The sequence below is a fragment of the Suncus etruscus genome, chromosome 5, assembly GCF_024139225.1.
Source record: "Suncus etruscus isolate mSunEtr1 chromosome 5, mSunEtr1.pri.cur, whole genome shotgun sequence".
Lineage (NCBI taxonomy): Eukaryota > Metazoa > Chordata > Mammalia > Eulipotyphla > Soricidae > Suncus > Suncus etruscus.
Window position 1 is genome coordinate 53,743,880 of NC_064852.1, and position 20,244 is coordinate 53,764,123.

Here is a 20,244-nt window from a genome sequence, read left to right on the forward strand (position 1 = left end):
CATCCTTATGCTGATGACTCTAGATGTGCATGAAGAAATATGGAGTTGTCATTGCTGCTGGCAGCCACTCATCCTGTGAACATGAGCACGTCTAGGGAGAGAAAAGAAAGTCTCAGAGAACTACATCTGCAATTTGTAAAGTGAGTTGCTTCCCTATTAAATATGAAGCCAAATATATACTTACTATGAATGAATTCTGGCTTGGCATAATCCAAAGCACAATGATATGGGCTTATTTCTACCTCTGGAGTTCATCTTTCCTTCTTCTCTGAGAACACATGTGAATCCTCTGCCCTCTACACAGTCCTCTCTCCTTTACTCTACTATGCTCCTACACGTCCTCTGGCCTGGAACATTTTTCCCTCCCTTTTATATTCAAATGCTCTCCTGTCTTTTCTAGAATTGATCTAGAGTCCTAATCCTGCTGAAGATTGAGCTCTGAGGCTTACGGAACATTATCAATACTGCTTGTCATATCCACTGAGACCTTATATAATTCCTTCACAGAGAGACAAAATGAAACAGGATATCTCTCTCTCACTGTGTGTGTGTGTGTGTGTGTGTGTTTGCTACCTCTCTATGGGTTCCTTACACAAGGTCTCAGGATTAACAGAATATATATATATATATATATGTATATATATATATATATTTTTTTTTTTTTACAAAAATTCAAAATGGGATTTAAACTCCCTAATCACAGCCAATCATGCTCTTTTCAGTCACAGAGCAACATGGAGGACTGAGAGAAATCCCTGCTGCACCATATCTCAACTGAACACAGTAGGCGACTGTCCCATCACATTTCACAACCAGACTGGCAGGCACAGCTGGAACATGGATCAGAAATTCACCGGGCTGCTTTCCCATCTGCAAAATGCTGAAGAGCTTCCAGCGAAGAGGCAAACTAATGTTTCCCATGAGTTTGAATAGGCAATGGAGCCGAACTGAGCTTAGTGTGGGGAAAAGAGTGGAAAGGGGTAGGTGGGAGGGGTCCCTGGGACATTGGTTGAGGGAAACAGGCACTCTCGTGCAGGGTTGGGTTTTAGAATGGTGTACACACAAAACGAGCATGAACAGTATTGTAAGTCATGGTGCCTCCATAAAAACGGAGAGAAAATATAAAATAAAAGGAAAGGTAATGATTTAGATTTTTCAAACATCTGCAGAATATCCAACCAGAAGCTACAGAATGAGGGACATGAAAGCACAGACCAAGGCATCCACAGAATACCCGATTTTTCTTGTCCCATTGTGTCCTCCTACACTGTGACCTCAGGATAGTAGAGAGCACTAGGGGGAGAGGGCACCAAGACAATAATTCACTTATGACTATAATGAATCAGTCTAGCCCCACCTCCCTCTGGCTGATATTGCTGCAGCCACTGCAGCATAGTGGCTGTGCTGCTCACACTCTGTGCTATCCTACAGGCCATTGTGTTTGCACAAGCTAGCTTTTGGTGATTATACCCAATCACTATGAAGAGTTAGTTGGGGCTTCCACAAGCACTAACATAAACACAGTGGGCTGTAGTGTGGCCAGAATTTATGTGCAGCTCTCAGACTCATGAGATGGAGCTGCTGGGATTGGAATGTGCAGTGGTGCTAAGCTCATAGTCTCAAGTTTGGAGAGCAAATGCTCTAGTCCCTGCATCACCTCCCAGTGTCCCATTTGTGAGCTTTAAGCAAGGGTCTCATGGATACAGCTGAGAAGCAAAGTATATGTCTGATATGCATGAGACCTGGATTTGACCAGTTCAAAATTTCCTGATTTCCAAAACTCAGAAATTTCCTGGCACTGCCAGAAAAAAGAGAAGCAATGGGGATCAAATAATCAGTGGTGGAGGGTTGGGGCATGTGTAAGTAGTTGAGGAACAATGACAGGGTCTACAACATTTCCAGTGGTGGAGGGTTGGGGCATGTGTAAGTAGTTGAGGAACAATGACAGGGTCTACAACATTTCCAGTAACAAAGAAGAGAAGTCAGGAAATGTTTAGGGGAGAGGTGGTATATCTATGAACAAGAAGATAAGATTAAGAATTAATATTATCATAGACTCACAAGTTCAATTCTGCTGTTTATAGTCAAAATAAGTCACTAACTACAGGAGTTTTTGGTTGCTAATGTCTACATTACTAGTATCTTGTTTTGTTTTGTTTTGTTTTGGGGTCACAGGGGGCCCATGCTGACTTGTCCAGGGCATGCATCCTAGATAAGTTATTTTTCTCCATGGTGGCCATGGTGCAGTGCATGCTCTGACCAGAATTGCAGGCATTGTATGCAATGTTGGGCATTTTGTGCTGCCTTGGAGAGCACAGAGAAATGCAGCCCAGAGTGACTCTTTGGACAGAGAAAGGTCAGGAAGTCTCCAGAGAAGCTAGTGTAGAACTTCCTTTCTCTTTCTCTCCCCTTTCCAAAGCAGGCCCCATAGTGATAAAGAAAATTATACAGATCAGCATGGACAAGGCAAGAACACTGAATCCAATCAGCTGCAGCTCCATTAGCAAAGGTAGCCACTGTCACAAAATCTCCCTCTGCACTTTACCTCCTACCCAGCCACTATCATAGTGCACAGCAGCAGCGCCTCCACTCACATCCAAGGGATGTTGCCAGTAAGTGTCTACATCAACAAAGCCAACAGCTGGAAACATCTTCTGCCATGTGTCACCCTTGGGTCAGAAAAGTCATTCAGACAAGCACTGAAGTCAATCCCTAACCCCCCCTTACTAGCCAGCAACCAGTCAAGATAGTGCCAAACAAATCAAAAGACCTTTCACCCCACACACACACCCACAGGAATCAGTAACTGCTGGTCCCTCTTCATAAACTTTCCAGTCTTCTAGGATGTTCCAATCATACCTAATGTCCTGCATCTCTGGTCCCATGCATCACAGAACCAGAACACAGAAAGGAAAGTATCCAAGGCATGGTATTCATGGAAGCCACCAAGGCCTCCCTTGGGGCCCTTTCCAAGGCAGGTGGAAAGAACTATGAGACTTCATCTAGGGTGGGACCTGTAGCTTCCAGGTGATGGTTTGATTTGCCAGTAAGAACCAGGCACTGGTTTCTCAGTACATCCAGGTCAAGCTTCCACTTGGCACTAAGCTAACCCAATTGTCCCCACACAAAGGGGATGTGGATTTCAGCTTGTCCTTGGGGTCCAAGGACAATCATTCCTTATTGATTATCTTAAGCATGGAAGGATATTCAAATGTGCAAAAGATATACAGTTATTCTTTGCTTGGATCCCTGCCAGAAAATACTTGCAAGAACTCTTCTACATACATACATACAAACATATGCTTATACATGCACACATATGCATTTAAACTTTCATGCATGCATGTACACAGCTAAGACACACAGAGAAAATCCAGCTGACAGAAAGACAACATTTTCTATCTTTCTTTTGGGAGGAAGCATACCTGGAAGTGTCAGGGGTTACTCCTGGTTCTGTACTTGAAGGTTATTCTGGACACTATTTGGGGGACGTGCAGGGTAAGGGACTGAGCATAACTCTATGCACAACCTGCAGTCCATTGAGCCATCTCTTGGCCCTACCCTATAGCTAATCTTATTTTCTCCCATTCTTTATTCTGCTTTATCCTCTTCAACAAAAGAATTAACTTTGATTTCCCTTACTACCTTCATCATTATTGCAAGTAGTAATTCATGAATGAAAGAGTAAAGGAACATACTGTTGGGGCCAGAGACTGCTTCTTCCAGGCTGAAGTGCAGATGTAATATAAGCAAGATCCTGAATTTCAGGCTGGCACTCAATAGCCCCGTGAGCACCTAAACACAACCTATTAACCCCTAAGCACTTCTAGGTTGGACCTCATAGTCTTCAGCAATGCTAGTTGGTCAAGCTGTGTCCAGAGCACCTTGGAAGCCTTGCGCAGTTCTTGGGAGGTTCAGGGGAAAAAAATTGGAAATGAATAGTTCTTCATTCCTAGTCTCCTATAAACACCAGTCAATAAAGGAACTTGAGCAGGTGCAGCCTGCTGCAGGTTCCTAACTTACAATGTGAGGGCTATCCATAGAGTGTGGCCAGACTAAGCTCATCATTAATAAATGCTATGTTTACTTCCATTGCCATCTCTAAGGCAGTTTTTGGAAACTGTGCTCAGACTGGCTTTTACCACACTTTCTTCATAGAATAGCTGAATAGTGGGTGAGAGGAAGGAGAATTGTTGCATGATTTGGCAGCAGCTGTGTTAGCAACTGGCACTCCAGGGAATAGAAGAGTTTCCAAGCATATTAGAGCTGAGACTGCAAAGTTCAGGAGGTGGCGCTGGCTTCCCCAGTTGACAGGGCTTTTCTGCCCACTTGTACCTACCACTGTCTGGGACCATGCCCTAAGTGCCACACTCTACCCGCTGGTTCTCCCTGTCCATCATCCACTGAGGTCATGAGGAAGCCTGTGGTCTGGATGCCCCAGAAGAGGCAGAGGCCATGCAGCTAGATGGGGAGGCTGTGGAAACCAGGACAGCACCACCAGCTGTGTGCATCTAAAGAAAGGAAAGAAACTTCTGCAGAATATTCCAGTGTCTGGAGAAACAACAAGTCTTTTTTTCCCCTCCCCACCCAACAAGAAGTCTTTTATTCAACTTCCAGGTATATATAAAAACAAAACAAAACAAAAGGTTATTTTTGGAAGATTGTGCTTTGTGAGTCATACCTGGAGGTGATCAGGAGATGCTCTGGGTCTACACATGGGAAACTATATGGGATCAAGTAGGGTCTGAGTGGTTCAAGTATGGGTCAGGAAGATTGGTTCATAGTAGGACGCCTTTCACAAAATGGGGGAGGGATTGCAGTTAGGATAGAGAATGAACCATATGACAATAGTAGTTGGAAATGATCACTCTGGACAAGAATTGCATGCTGAAAGGAGGCAAAGTGATATGCATGATACCTTTCAGTAACAGAACTAAAACCCACAGTGGCTAAAAGGTAAAAAGGGTGGGGGAGAGAAAGAAACTTGTCTGCCAGCTGGGAATCAGAGGCAAGAAGGTAACTGGGATATTGGTGGAATGAAGTATATACTGGTGAAGAGATGAATGTTGGAATATTAGATGACTGAAGCTAAAGCACCAACAACTTTACAACTGTGTATCTCCTGGTGGTTCAATTAAAAAATATTTTAAATACCCAAACACCCACAATAAGAATAGTAACAAGAACAGTCAGAAGAAAAGGCACAGCAAGGCTGATCTACATAATAGAAATAATATCTTTGATGATAAATCTATGTATTGTCTACAGGCACACCCACAATCATATAAAAAATGGAAATCAAATAAACATTCCCACGTTCACTTGCAAAGGAGTTTTGTTTGTTTATCTTAATTTGACTTTTTGTTTTGAGGCTATACCAAGTAGTCCACAGAGCTTACTCCAGGCTCTGCACTCAGAGATCATTCCTGGCTGTGTTCTGGAGATCATATAGAACACTGAGGATGGAAACAGAGGTTGTCACATGCCCTACCTGATTTACTATTACTATGGGCCTGCAAAAAGGGATTTTATTGTCAATTGTGTTAATTCTAGTTCATTCTCTTCCCACCCCAATCCCAGCCCTAGCCCAATATACACATACAACACACGTAGCTTGTGAATAAATGCCCAGGTAGGCAGGCAGACCTAAAGAATCCCTGGCTGGATGCCTCATAGTCATGCAGAGACACATGATAAATGTTTTCCTACTTTCTCCCCTCCATGCTCTCTACTTCTCTATGTTCTCTACTGCTGTCAATGCTCTGGCTGCTGTCTGGGGTTCACATGCCTGGGGTGGTACTCACACACTTTTAACTGGTGCACATGATGTGGGTGAGTATTGATAAATGGCAGTTACTGCATTAGAAGAGAAGCAGGGCCATGGGGTACAACATGACAGTACAACAGCTCTCCGGGCTATTCACCAGGCTTCCACTTCCTGACCATGACTCTACTAGATCATTTTAATGGTGATACTTCTTTGGGGTTGCACCCTTCCTTGATATCCCATAGCACTGGTTAAGGTGATTTGGACCACAGCCAACAGAGATGCCAGGATCTCACTTGGCACATGGGGCACACTAGAATTTGACCCTATGACCATATGCTTGTAAGGCAGATACTCTTGAGCCACTACACTATTCCACTGGGCCTAAACAACTGTCATTTTACATGACAGATTCTTAAGTCTCTCTCCCACGCCTTTTTGAATTCTCCTCGAGTGCTGTAGGAACACTGACTCATACTGTAACCACACTTCTATTTATTTATCTTTAATAAAAACCCAAGACCCAGAATCAGTTCATCTAGGCTGAGCACATTTGAAGAAGAATGTTTACACATGCATGCACATAAACAGTGGCAAGACTCGTGAGTATCATCTGGATTAACTAGCTGAATCGTCCAAAATCCACAAGGAAAATTCCAGGCCAGACATGAGATACAAAAGCAAAAAGGCCTAAAACAAAAACTAACAGACTGAGGGAAAAAAAAAAGAGTGAAAACTCTATGATGCCATTAGCTACCTTTGCATTTAGACAAGTTGCTCAAGGATCTGGGCTCAGCAGTAGTGCACTTGCCTAGCAAGTACAAAGACTTGGGTTTGACTGCCAGCACTACAAAATATGAAATCAAAGTCAAGTTAAATGATGAAGTAAATAAACAGCTAGAGGACAGAGTTCTACACAGTTATGAGAGCATCTGTTCTGCCAACTCTTGGCTGATCTGTAGCCCTCTCCCTCTCCCTTTCTCTTCACTGTCCCTCACCTAGTGTCAAGAGACTACCAGCTGATCCCGAAAGTGAACATGGGCAGAAAGTGAGTCAGTCAAGCCTATCTTTTTTTCTGAAACTCATGGCCTGGTTCCTGAGGCCTGTGACTGTCCTACCCCCAGGGGACCAGCCCCCACCTACGTCATCTTCATTACCTTCCCAGGACAATAGAGAAGTTGAGTCTAACAGGTGGGGGAAGAGCTTCAAAGTTTTCATGCCAACTCCCCAAACTCCTTTAGAGATACGTATCTATCTGCAGACTGATATGGCCCAGAGTCTCTTGTGAATTTCTCCTTAAGTACATGTCTTCCAATCGTATCCATGGTCTGCCCTGTGGACCACTCACTGCCCACCCCTTCCTCAGTATAAAATTCAAACTGTGATATCAAGCAGGAAGACCCAGCATGTTCTGGCACTCTCCTCTCTCCAGACTCACCATTCCTTATACCTTAACAACACTGGACATTTAGGATAATAGAGGGAAGCCCCCAGACTTTGGCATGCATTTTTCCTCCTATCCACTCTCTCTAAATCTGCATGCACTTTCCCCCCTTCCAGCCCTGTCTGAATCTGCACACACTTCCTCCTACCAGCTGTGTTTGAACCTACATACTTCCCCTCCTATAAGCTGCATTGGAACCTGCATGCACACCCTCTCCTATCAGCTGTGTCTAAATTTCATGCACTCCCAGACTTGTCTCAAAAGCCTTCATTCTTCACTATGTCCAGGTTCTTAGCTGTTCCTTGTCTTCTGCAGAAAATCTGGGAGGATGCATGCCCTAGGACCCAGAGTGTGACTCTCTCCTGATGCCTTGTACATAGCTGAGACCATCTTTGGCAGTGATTGATGATCTTTCTCCCACTTCCTGTCTTTCTGAATCTTGTTGAAGGCTGCAAAGCTACTGACTCCTTCTGTAATCATTTGTTTATCTTTCATGACAAATTTCTTAGAATTGATGAAATTTAAGGGCTTTGTACATGTATGTGAAATTGACCCTGAACCGACCCAGTACCAACTTGGGTATGATCCCTGGTGTCCCATATGGTCCACCAGCCCTGCCAGGAGCAATTTCTGAGAGCAGAACAAGGAATAACCTCTGAGAGCCCATAATAATGGGAGATATGAGAACATGCTATACTCCATCCTGGGTGCCTGCAGAAAGATCTTCTGTTCCTCTTGAGATCCAGGTCTGGCTCTTAGGGCTCTCTTTGTTTTTCTAAACAGTTAAAACTGGCCAGGGAGGCAGTGTTCAGGGGACTTCTGTTGGAGACTGAAGCCTGCAGTCAGAGAGAACAAGCTGAAATAGGGACCTGAGCATGAGCCTGATATCCCTGAAGCCTGGGTTCATGGTTAGTAACATGGGATCAGCTGCAGCTTCAGAGTCTGGGACACATGTCACAGCACAGACACCACAGTGGTGGCTCACACTACATTGTGCGCTTCTTGGGGTCCTGAATTTTCACTGAAGTATCAAAGGGAGGAAGTTTCTTTCTCATTTGAAATCCTCTTCTCAGGGCCGGAGATATAGCAGAGCGGTGTTTGCCCTGCAAGCAGCCGATGCAGGACCTAAGGTGGTTGGTTCGAATACCAGTGTCCCATATGGTCCCCCGTGCCTGCCAGGAGCTATTTCTGAGCAGATAGCCAGGAGCAACCCCTGAGCACAGCCGGACGTGGCCCAAAAACCAAAAACCAAAAAAAAAAAAAAAAAAAAAAATCCTCTTCTCAAAATTAGGGAACTCAGTATGGGCAATAGAAACCAGTCTGAACTTCTATAACAAACTTCCCTAAACATCTTAGGTCTGCAGCTCCCTCTTTAGAAAACAAAATTATATATCACTCTAGATGTGAACTGACAGTTCCCCCTGCATCCCCATTATACCAAAATTATGACCATCATTTGTACCTTACAAATTCTTTTCCCTCCAGAAAAGAGTCTCTGTCTCTGTCTCTCTTTCTCTCTCATCCTCGCAATTGCAGTTTTGCAGTTTCACACATACTACACACTTTCACACTCACACCCTTACAACACATACAAATTATACATTCTCACAAATGCACACACCCACTATTACACTACCACATGCACAAATACAAACATACTCACTCATACAAACACACTCTCACAAACATGTAAACACTCACAAATACCATCTCACATCACCACACTCAGGACAAGTTTTCTGAAAGTGAGAAATGTTTTAGTAAAAACAACCAAAAAAAAAAATCTAGAGTATAAAATCCTCCACTGAGAAAGATCCTATTCATAGCAGTGAGTCAGTTTCACATCCCAGCACTAAAAAGCCAAGTCATGGGGCACCAAAATTCTCATCAATAAGGAGCCTCAACTCGTTCTCCTGTGTCTACAAAGTGAGGGGTGACATCTACAGACCCCAAACTCAGAGCAGAGAAGCTCCCAATGAAACTTACCTCCCAGGAATGGGGACAAGTCCAATGCCCAGAAGCTCCAGGAGTGCAATGCCTCAGCCCAAAATTGATCTGGAGTCTTCATATCTTTAGCTGAGGACCAGGAAGAAGCCAAAATGCTTCTCACAATCAGAAGGTACCAAACAAGGCATTTATTTGCCTTGTCTTTGATTTCCAACTAACTGGTTTTGACTTTAATTTTTTAATGTAATCTTTCTTAGAAAACCTCTTTAGGGGCCGGCGAGGTGGTGCTAGAGGTAAGGTGTCTGCCTTGCAAGCGCTAGCCAAGGATCAGGACCGCGGTTCGATCCTCTGGCGTCCCATATGGTCCCCCCAAGCCAGGGGCAATTTCTGAGTGCTTAGCCAGGAGTAACCCCTGAGCATCAAACGGGTGTGGCTGAAAAAAAAAAAAAAAACCTCTTTAACATTTGATTAGACAGTGGGTAAGACACTTGCCTCATATGCAGCTGACCTATATTTTATTCTTGGCAATGCAGAGGGTCCTATGAACCCTACCAGGAGTGACTACTGAGCACAGGTATGACCCATCATCTCCATCTTAAAAGTAAATATGTACAATTTGTTGAAAGGAACATATGGTCACTATAAATGTTCTACATATGACTAAGAATAAGCATTGGGCACACAGCAAGGCTCAGTGGCAGAACAATTCCTTGCAAGCAGGAGTCCAGTTTGATTTGATCGTTTCTGTTCAGTCCTCATGAGAACCCTATCCTTGCCAAGGGTTGTGTACAGATGAGGAAACTGCCAGTTTGATTTCCAGAACCATCCCACATGCCCAAGAGTGAGCTCAATGGCTCTGCTGTTTGGGATCCCCAGCAGCACAACAGTAACATCTCTAGTGAATGGCCACCAAGTGAGCATAAGGTCACAGCCTATGCAAATTTGTGCAGAGGATGCCAAGCAGAAAGCACAGAAGGGCCACATTCAAGTATGCAACCCCAGGCCTGTGCCACCACTGACATAGAGGGCAGGAACTTTGCCTCTAGAGTATAAGAATTCCATGTATATTGGCCACTCAGGGAACAAAAACAACATTCATTGATTCATATGCAATGGTCACCAACCCACATGGTCACCTGTGAAATCTATTTGTGTGCCCAGCTGTTCTGCCCCCTGAATGGGCATTTTCAACTCATCCACTACTCCAGTGACTGGATCCATTTCTTCTATATGAGATCTCTAGTGGCTCATTACTCACATTAGACATGTGGACACGTATATCTATGGCAGCTTTCTTTGGAACAAATAGGCTGCATATCCAGAGGTGAAGTGCAACACATTCCAGTGGTTGGGTACTTTAGAGTCACATTCACCTGGGAAGTCCCAGCCTGTCTCAGTTTCCTCATCTGTACACAACCCTTGGCAAGGATAGGGTTCTCATGAGGACTGAACAGAAACGATCAAGGTGTGCACTGAAGAAAGGATCCTGTTCATAGATACTAACCATGAATCATGCCACTATTTACTGGTATGGAAAGAGAATCCTTGGGCTAGAATCAGGCAGAAGCAGCATGTGGGAGATGTATGAATCAGCTTCAGGCTTCAATGTTAGGTGTGTCACACCTTGTTGAAATGTGGATTGAAAGTAGATGAACCCCCCCCCAATTGCCTCCACTAAAAATTTCTATGTTTACTTATATCCTATACTGTGATATGGGGTGTGGCTGGGATTCCTCTGAGGCAGCTATAAAATGACATAGATAAAGACATGCATTTCCGGGATAAAGTAGAGAAAGCTCTTGCCTTGCATATAACAAGCCCAGGTTTAATTTCTGGTACCATATATGGTAATACAAACACCACTAGGAATGATCCCTGAGCACAGAGTCAATTGTAAGTCACTGACTGTGACCATCCTCCTCTCCCAAAAAAGAAGGTATACACTTTATAAATTTCTGCTTCAGAGAAGCATTTGGCATATTTAGAGTACAAATTAAGTGATGAAGAGAGAGAGTCCAGGGCAGGCAAGGAACTTGTCTTGCATGTGTTTGTTCCAGGTTAGAACCCTGGATCTTAAGCACCAGGAATAGGATCTGAACATCACCAAGTATGACCCAAACTCCCAAAACATAAACAAATAATAACTCTAATATGACTACAAGCTCTGAAACAGCAAGAAAAATAAAGAGAGGAAGAAGTATGAGTTAGAACCAAAACTGTAAGTAGCTGTCAAGGGTTCTCTCAGCCATGGGAGCCATGGATTTGGGGTGGGGCTGAACCAATTTCAGAGCATTTTATTAGCAGCCAGTAGCAGCCACAAAATCCAAATCCTCCACTATACTCTACCACATCCCAGTGGGCTGAAGAAATCATTGTCAAAGTCAATGGTAATTACACCTCAGAAAGAAAAGATGTCATTTTCATCTGTGGCTTTTGCACTGTAAAATTAATGTTCGGGGAGTCTTTTTATCCTGAAAATGTCAGTAGTGGACTAGGGCGGAGTTGGGTGACACAACTGAAAAAGGCAGAATAGACTAGCAAGAACACATGCCAAATAGGTACATCTGAAAAAGTCTGGGGTTAAAGAGACATATTTTCCTTAAAAGAAAAAAAAATCTATTCTCAAAGAAAAGCATCTCCTGAAAATTCTTGTGTGCCATCAAGTAAGTAAGTTGGCGATTCAGCAGGTATGGGAAGGACTCAGCCTGGGTACAAACAGCCTGTCAGACAGACCTGATAAATGAGTCAACCTGGGTAGGATGGCCTAGTTCTTAATCAGAAAACATGTGAGCATGGGGCCTGAGCAATAGTACAGTGGAAAGGGCACTTGCCTTGCATGAGGCCAAACCAAGTTTGATCCCCAGCACCCCCTATGGTTGCCTAAGCTCACTAAGAGTGATCCCTGGGTACAGTGCCAAGAGTAAGCCATGAGTACCACAAAGTATGGCCCAAAAACAAAAATAGGAAAAAAAATGGGTTAGCAAACCCACAAAGTCAACCAACTGTGGAATTTGTCAAACCCAGGAAAAAGACTATTTTGTGCAATAGATAATATCACTTCTTGCTCTCTCTCTCTTCAAAGATAGAAGTAGTGAGAACCCCTGAGCACCGCCGGGTGTGACCCCCCCCCCCCCAAAAAAAAGAAGTGGTGAGAAGTCACTCACATGTCACAGGTACTTTAGTCCTGGAGCATTTTACTACCATTTATCAAGTGGTCCAGTATCAGTCATCCCTGACATACCACCCTAAGCTATGGTTCCCTCAGCCACCCAGATCCCACACCTCACAGCCCATTTTTTTTTCTTAAACTCACCCACCATGAGTTTGCAAAGGTGTACAATGTTCCAACACCAATCCCTTCACCAATGTCCTCAGAAACCTTCTCAACAATACAGCTGCTTACTCTGGTAGGTACTTTATACTTCCCCATTCACTCTTCCATTCACACCTCCATATGCTCCATTCTGCAATTACCACTTCTTTTCACTAATATCATATTGTATCCTCGCATCTTCTATCCATATCCACTCTCTACCCCAGACAGTGGCAGGCTTCCTAGTAGAAATCAGTTATCATGCTTTGTTTCAGTTGCCTTTTATTCACCTTCCTCCTATTCAAAGCACCAACCCACTTCCATCAACCATGCCAGTGACAAAGCAAGGACAGGAAGGAGAAAGTGGGGAGGCTTAAGTGGGCTATCTCCCTTCCCTCTATCCATGTCCAAAGGGCTCGAACTTTCAACACAGTTTCTCTGTTTTGGTGTGGCCAGCTGTGGCCACCAAAACAAAGCTAGTAATCTCTAGTGTTAGGAATGATGTGGAGAAAAGGGGGCGTATAATAAATGGGACTGCAAATTGATGTTATCATTTTGGAAAATGTATGGAATGATCTCAGAAAGTTAAACATAGAACTACTGTAATATAGAGCTAGAATTGCTTTTAGAAATTAAATAAATGACTAAAAATTAGATACGATCCAATATTACAGCAGCAGTTTCACAGTAACTAAAATATGGAAACAATCTACGTGCCCATAGAAGACAATTGGATAAAGGAGATGTGGTGTAATATTGCATACAGTAGCATATATAAATAAATGGATCTGGAGAGATAATCCAGGATATAGGGTACTTCCCTGCATGAAGACACAGTGGCCAAAATTTGTTCAAATCCCTAGTACCATACATGATCTCTCAAGCACCACCAAGAATCATTCCTGAATACAGAGCCAGTAATAGCACTTGCATACCTTGGGTGTGGCCAACCCACGCCCCTCAAAAACTAAATAAAATTCTGTCATGCTTGCCAAATGGAAAGCACTAGAGGGGATTACACAAAAGAAAATGCAAGGGATAAAGACAAATACTGATGGTTTCATTGTGCTTATAGCTCAGGAAAACAAAGTAGATGGACAGACCAAACAAAATAAAGAGAATCACTATACTTTGACAACAGAACAAAGCTCACTCAAGGTAAAAGTAGAAACACAAGTATGGAGAGGAGAAACCTCAAGAAATGGTAATTTGGGGGAAAAGGTATAGAATACAACCAGTGGTGCTCAGGGGACAATCCAATGCTGAGGATGCATCGCATGTGCCACCCCAGTTTGAGCTATCAACTTGGTCCCATATGATAATTTTTTAATTGCATTCCAGTACATAACCTAAAAATCATGTAAGCTGTATGCCTAATTGCTTCAAATAGCAACAGTAAATCAGTGGCTAGTCCACACTAGATCCACTTGATACAAATGAGATGCTCAAGCAGCATGGCATGATGGGTAGAAAGTCATTTATAAATGAGGCTTGTAATGTCAGATCTCAAGATGTAGAAGTCACTGGTAAGGTCAGATCTCAGGCAAGCAGAGCACTCTCAAAGAAGCATCTACCAACCACTTTGGGAGAGTAACTTAGTTTATTCTAAGTGGGAAATATATATTTATATCAGGGGAGAGAAAGGTATGGACTGTGTCAGCCAGTCAGGTAGGATGTGAGAAAGGATTACAACAGGGTGTGTGCTTCTGTGTTTAGGCAAGACAGGGTAAGGGCATTAGGGAAAGCTGGTTGTGTCTGGATATTAAAACAGGGTATGTTCTTAAGGTGATTAGCAACAGTCATTGAGCTATGATGGGTCAATTCAAGTCTGATCCTTTTGTGGCAGCCAGTTTTGATCTGGGTCCTAGAGACTATCAAGAACATCCCCACTACACTGCAGACAGTTCTGTATTTGTTTTTGCTTGTGATGCTATTCAGAACAGTCCTTCAAAACTGACTGAACTTCCTTAATAGTAGAAGACAAGTTGCAACATGAGGGCAAAATAAAACCACAGACCCCAGATTTGCTGGAAGAGATGATTGGATAGGACATAGTGGGGATGTGGAGCCATGCCTCCAATATCATCAACACAGAGTCACCTGTCTCAGATCTCAGCCCTACTACACCAGACTTTCCTTTTTCTGCTCATGATTCTGTGAGTCGAGGAGCTAGCCAACATGGGTAGCCAAAAGATTCCACTCAGGAAATGTGTCAACAATCACAGCTGGGCTGTGGCAAGTGCTACACAGAGGAAGGGAAGCCTGTAAGAGGAATGGCAAATATGCTCTACTGGTATTATTTAGACATTGTATCTGCCCACTGACAAAAGAATTCATGAAGCCTACTAAACACACACACACAAACACACACACACAAATATGGATAAGAATGGTTACACTGAAGATCATGTTGAAAAACAGAAACTATGTGGGCACTGGTGGCATATCTAGCCAGATAATCATTGGGATAGCATCTATACAAGGAACATTCTGCAAACATCCTGGCATTCTCAGTCTAGCATAGTCAGGCCCTGAAAAGTCAGGCTGCAAGCAAAAGAAAAGAAAGGGAGAAAGGAAAAAAATAATAACATAAATCTTTATGCCCAGGCCCAATAGAGAAAAAGATGCAGTCACAGTGGCTGGCTCTGGGCAAAACTAACATCTGAAAACTAAATTTCCTTTTACAATAAAATGGATGGAAAATAAAGGAATTACAGGAGATTCACAAAACAAATTAGTACTCTCTGGTAGTGCAAAATAACCCAAATATCCACCATGGATATAAACTTGGGATAACAGCAATAACTCACAGATAGAGTAAAATATTTTTTCAGGAACTAAAATTATACTGGGGAAGATGATTAAGGATAGCCATTTACTACACAGATTTAAAATGAAGATTACAAATCAGAGAAATAGATACAAATATTACATTAGAATAGGACACATGAGGAAACTGAAGAGGATGACAAATTTTAATTCTCACTGGAGCTTTTATTCCAACTGAACAGAGCACACCTGTTCCCCATCCTCTGCCCCCCTCACTCCATGTCCCAAACTGACGTCACTGCCTCCTACTCCATGTCCCAAACTACACCCCTTGGTGTAAATGAAACATACAAGAAAATGTAATTTGCTATTTACTTTTTTCAGAAAAAGTTTTGCTCCCTAACTCATGAATAAAAGACAGAAACAGATTTCACTCTTCTCATTATTTACGTCAACTATGTAGTGATATTGTTTGCTGAATGCTTGCTCAAGAGCTGCTAAAAGGTGCTCGCTTCGGCAGCACATATACTAAAATTGGAACGATACAGAGAAGATTAGCATGGCCCCTGCGCAAGGATGACACGCAAATTCGTGAAGCGTTCCATATTAAAAAAAAAAAAAAAAAAGAGCTGCTAAAAGATGGAAAGCAACTTACAACTAATTCCTCAAGACTTTAATACTTCAGTTATAATCACCATCCAATACAAAATTAATTTCCATATTTTGAAAGAGTATGGACTGAGTGTCAAATGCCAGTTCTGGGCTGGAATCTTCACTTCAACAGCATTTGAAGGTCAGATCATGTTTGCATGCTAATGACTGCTCTGAATTAATTACCACTATTAATGAAGTAATCCCATCTGCCTACCAAAAGTTATGAGAGTCCTTTGGGAGGAAAGCCTCACAGTAAAACTTAGTTCTGAATACACTGTTTGAACTTTGTTTTTGGTTATACTAAGCATTGCTCAGGGCTTACTCCTGGCTCTGTGCTCACAGATCATCCCTGATGGGCTCAAGGGACCATAAAGGGTGCTGGGTATTGAACTCGTGTCACACAGTGCAAGGCAAAGATAGTAGAGAGATGCAAAGCTAAGAATACTCAGAATCTCTTTCTCAGTTTGATGTATTACTACTCTAGCTGGACCCCATCCATATGTTTAAAGCAACACCAGTGAGGCACTTTTCTTCCAATGCAATCCATCTGACCTGATTCACGGTTCTATTTCCCTGACAGGTGGTGCCTTATCAATTTTCTTCAGAGCAGCACTGACATTGGTTAAATCAGACAAATTTTCCCTTCAATCCCTCCAAAGTTCTGGTTTCATGCAATGAGAAGAGAGCCTCTTGGAAATGATTAAAAAGTGATGCGAGGAAGCCACTGAACTCTGCTAGAACTCAGATGCCAGCACCCCTATCAGCCTGTCTTCTGTGCTGTGCTCCATTTTCGGCCTGATTTCATCCTGTATGTGGCTCATCTGCAGACAGTTCGCCTTCCCTGGAGGTGAGCATAAATGCCCAGAAAGGGGAAGCCGCTGAACTCTGCTGGAACTCAGATACCAGCACCCCTATCAGCCTGTCTTCTGTGCTGTGCTCCATTTACGGCCTGATTTCATCCTGTGTGTGGCTCATCTGAGGATGGTTCGCCTTTCCTGGAGCCTTCCCTGAAGGTGAGTTTACAAGCCCAGTAAGGGTGGAGCCAGAGGAGCATGGCCACTCTGCTTTGCTTCCGGCCTTGCACATCATTTAGCCAATAATTACAACCACAACGTGTAGAAAAAGCCACAATACAACTGTGACAATGAGGAAACAACACAGGCCAGCGCCAGACATAGAGAATGATGATGGCAACTCTGATGACTTGAACATGACCAACCAACTAGTCCGTCTCTCAGATAAGGAGTTTAGAGTCGCAATATGGAAGATGTTCAAAGAACTCAAAGAAAGTATAGAAGAGAACACTAATAAGAATCAAGAGAATATGAAGATAGAAATCATAAAACTCCAAATTGAAATTTCAGGTCAAATAACAGGTCTGAAAAACTCAGTAGATGAATTGAAAAAAAAAAACATGGTTGAGCTTTCCCATGGGTTAACAGCAGCTGAGGATAGAATTAGTACACTGGAAGATGAGATGAATAACAATTCCATACAGCAGAATTGGAAAAAAGCCTTAAAGCAAATGATCAAACAATAGAAAAATTACTCAAAGAATGGGAACAGATGAAAATAGAAGTCTACAGCAACAGTCTGCATGCAGGGCAGATGGCTCCACATTTAATGATATGCTGAAACTAGAGGATGCTCCACATCAGCCTGACATCGATGAAAGAAATGCACAGAATCCAGAGTCTTTAAATATAAGAGTCTGATACCAACAATAGCTAAAGTGTGAAAAAGTTTCACTGGGACCTTGAGAATGACTGGAGTTGGATAGATTGGTATGCCTGGAACCCAGAGTCTGTCTTATGCCAATAAACTTCTGGGGTGAGGCCTTTTTGTAATCAGGTCAAGGATTTTTTTCCATTTTCTCCATTTTTCTGGACCTATGCAAACACTGGCGATTGCCACTATCACACCTTTACTATATTTTTTTTTACTCTTATCCTTTAAGAAAACAAATACAACTTACTGAACTTAAAAACAAATTACTGGGCCCGGAGAGATAGCACAGCAGCATTTGCCTTGCAAGCAGCCAATCCAGGACCAAAGGTGGTTGGTTCGAATTCCGGTGTCCCATATGGTCCCCCGTGCCTGCCAGGAGCTATTTCTGAGCAGACAGCCAGGAATAACCCCTGAGCACTGCCGGTGTGACCCAAAACAACAACAACAACAAATTACTATAGTAGAATGCCTGTCTTGAATACAGGCAGGGGATGGGAAGGGGGGAGGGGTAATGTTGCACTGGTGAAGGGGGGTGTTCTGGTTATGACTGTAACCCAAATATGATCATGTTACTTAAATAAAAAATATATTTAAAAAAAGAAGAAGAAAATAGAAGTCTATGAAAAGCTCAACAGAAACAACTTAAGAATCATTGGAGTCCCAGAGACCCAGGAAGAAAATCTCCAGGAAGAATCAACGGTCAAGAACATCATTAAAGTGAAACTACCAGAGCTAATGAATACATGCGATCAAATCCTGCATGCCCAAAAAGTACCAACTAAAAGAGACTCCAGAAAAAACACCCCAAGACACATTCTAGTCACAATGACGAATCCTACAGATAGAGACAGAATTCTGAAAGCAGCAAGATCAAAAAGAGAAATTACATTCAAGGGAACATCCTTGAGATTTACTGCAGACCTGTCACCAGAAACACTCAATGCCAGAAGGCAGTAGCGGGACATAGTGACAAAACTCAATAAAATAAATGTTTCAACTAGAATACTGCACCCAGCAAAACTCACTTTCAGGTTTGAAGGAACAATTTATGGTTTTGCAGACAAACAACAGCTCAGAAACTTTACAGACTCAAAACCATTCTTAAAAGAAAAAACTGAACGGCCTACTTTAAGACAAGACTGACCAACAGACACACCAAACTTCGAAATAAAGATGGCACTAACTCCCAGGACAATTCTTTCTCTCAATGTCAATGGACTAAATGCACCAGTTAAGAGACACAGAGTGGCTAAATGGATCAAAAACTCAATCCAATCTTCTGCTGCCTATAAGAAATGCACCTGAATAGTCAGAACAAAAAGACTCAAAATAAAAGGCTGGAGGTTAAATCCAAATGGATGAAACACCTCGATATCAGACCCGAAACCATAAGATATATAGAACAACACATAGGTAAACACTCCAGGACGTTGAGACTAAAGGCATCTTCAAAGAGGAAACTGCACTCTCTAAGCAAGTGAAAGAAGAGATTAACAGATGGGAATATATTAAACTGAGAAGCTTCTGTACCTCAAAAGAAATAGCGCGCAGGATACAAGAGCCCCCCACTGAGTGGGAGAAACTATTCACCCAATACCCATCAGACAGGGGGCTAATCTCCAAAATATACAAGGCACTGACAGAACTTTAGAAGAAAAAAACATCTAATCCCATCAAAAAATGGGGAGAAGAAATGGACAGACACTTTGACAAAGAAGAAATACAAATGGCCAAAAGACACATGAAAAAATGCTCCACATCACTAATCATCAGGGAAATGCAAATCAAAACAACTATGAGGTACCACCTCACACCCCAGAGATTGGCACACATCACAAAGAATGAGAACAAGCAGTGTTGGTGGGGATGTGGAGAGAAAGGAACTCTTATCCACTACTGGTGGGAATGCCGTCTAGTTCAACCTTTATGGAAAGCAATATGGAGATTCCTCCAAAAACTGGAAATCGAGCTCCCATACGACCCAGCTATACCACTCCTAGGAATATACCTAGGAACACAAAAATACAATACAAAAATCCCTTTCTTATACCTATATTCATTGCAGCAATATTTACCATAGCAAGACCCTGGAAACAGCCAAGATACCCTTCAACAGATGAATGGCTTGAAAAGTCTAACAGATGAATGGCTAAAGAAACTGTGGTACATATACACCATGGACTATTATGCAGCTGTCAGGAGAGATGAAGTCATAAAATTTTTCTATACATGGATGTACATGGAATCTATTATACTGAGTAAAATGTCACAGAGAGAGAGAAAGACACAGAATGGTCTCACTCATCTATGGGTTTTAAGAAAAATGAAAGACATTCTTGCAATAATAACTTTCAAACACAAAAGAAAAAAGAGCTGAAAGTTACAGCTCACCTCATGAAGCTCACCACAAACAGGGATGAGTTTAGTTAGAGAAATAACTACGTTTTGAACTATCCTAATATGAGAATGTACGAGGGAAATCGAAAGCCTGTCTAGAGTACAGGCAGGGGTTGGGTGGGGAGGAGGGAGATTTGGAACATTGGTGATGGGAACATTGCACTGGTGATGGGTGGTGTTCTTTACATGACTGAAACCCAAACACAATCATGTATGTAATAGTTT

At 42.5% G+C, this 20,244-nt stretch overlaps 1 protein-coding gene and 1 non-coding gene across 3 annotated transcripts in view; one reads left to right on the forward strand and one right to left on the reverse strand.

Moving 5' to 3' along the window:
- TLN2 (talin 2) overlaps window positions 1-20,244 on the reverse strand; it is a 346,512-nt gene that overhangs the window by 281,410 nt on the left and 44,858 nt on the right. The gene's annotated exons all lie outside the window — the stretch shown is intronic.
- On the forward strand, window positions 15,745-15,851 carry LOC126010490 (U6 spliceosomal RNA). Its single transcript, XR_007496517.1, has one exon. It is a non-coding gene; the product is annotated as a U6 spliceosomal RNA (small nuclear RNA).